The sequence below is a fragment of the Exserohilum turcica genome, assembly GCF_000359705.1.
Source record: "Exserohilum turcica Et28A unplaced genomic scaffold SETTUscaffold_9, whole genome shotgun sequence".
Classification (NCBI taxonomy): Eukaryota; Fungi; Ascomycota; class Dothideomycetes; order Pleosporales; family Pleosporaceae; genus Exserohilum; species Exserohilum turcicum.
Window position 1 is genome coordinate 1999680 of NW_007360310.1, and position 1541 is coordinate 2001220.

Genomic DNA, 1541 nt, shown 5'->3' on the forward strand with positions numbered 1-1541 from the left:
ATCACCGAGCGGGCCACATCACCGAGTGTGCCACTTTTTCTTGGCATCACGAACTTCATGTACGAAAACTTAGATTACTCTACACTAGCTATAGATGCTTCGTACGACTTACTTGTATCTAAAAGAGAATCTTCTTCTACATCTTTCTGGCACGTACGAGAGTTATGGCCTGTCCTCCCACAGGTTCTACAGTGCCGTTGACCTGGTAGGGCCCTTTCTTGACTACCCTCACCACGTGCCTTCTTTGATGTCGTACGACCAGCAGAACTACTTTCAGCTACCTGCGATGCCCCTGCACCAAAGTCTAGTGTCCCACCTGTCTGAATTCGCTTTCTTTTGCGCCCTCGGTGCTTTGTTACTGCTACTAATTGCTCTTCAAGCTCTCTTACGCGGGCCTTTATAAGCACATTCTCATGTAGCATCTACTTAGCCCCTTTAATAAGCTTTAAAAAGCCTTCTTGTGCAGTAGTTAGCGATCGTACGAAAGACTCTCTTACAAGCTTTAATTATGACCTAAATTCATGCAAATTACTTAGTGTTCTTAACGTCTAGGGTATTTCTAGCTAAGCTTCTTATAGTAGAGTATAAAGGCGTACGTTAAGGCGATTAATAACTCTCTGCGCGTTGATAGGGACTAGCCCTGCTGCCTTAAAGGCCTTCTTGCAGTTATCGGACGTAAACACGTTAAAAAACGCGTCTCGAAAGGCTAGAAGGAAGCGCTCCTTATTAATATGCTAGACATGGTGGCGTGCCAAGTCTCGTACGCGTTGAGAGTACTTCTGCTTAAGAGGCAAAAAGCAGACAACGTCAAGTGGCTGAAGTATGTGCGATGAATGAGCAGGCATACAGAGGGTAAGGATCTTTCGTACGAGGCAGTAATCCTTAAATTCTTAGTTAAGGTGGCTCTTATAGCCGTCAAGGATGAGTAGCCTGTATAACCCCACCTGACGCGTCTTTATATGCTCGTCAAAGTGCTTTAACCACGCGAGACTAAGCTTATTGTTCGTCTAGCCGTTCTCTAATACTAAAAGCTTCTAGTCATACAGTATATCCGCTTCTTCGTACTATGCAGAGATGTAGACGCGTCCCTTGTAGATAATAAATGGCGGGGTAGCGTATCCCGCAGCGCAGATGCTCTGGATGACTGTAACCCACTCGCGATTGCCTGGCTGCGTGAGAGTAGGCCTCGTACGACGCTCTGCGCCTGTGACTACCTTCATTGAGCCAATTACGCCCATCTGAAAGCTAGTTTCATCAAAGTTATGGATGTCGTCTGAATGAACTCCATACTTCTCAACCGTCTCTCGTACGAGCTTGAACCACGCGTTAATAATCTCTGGATCCTCTTGTTGAGTTCTCTGACGATCCTTTGCTCGACTAAAGGCTGTTCTAAGCTCGTCTGTACGAGTAACGAACCGCTCTGCCCAGCATTTGCCTAAAGGCTCGCCATCTCGTTCGCGTAGTAGTTTCTCCGCCATATCTGCTACTTCACATAGACGGGGGCAAATACCTCGCGAGTCTAGGTTAAGAATATATCGTAC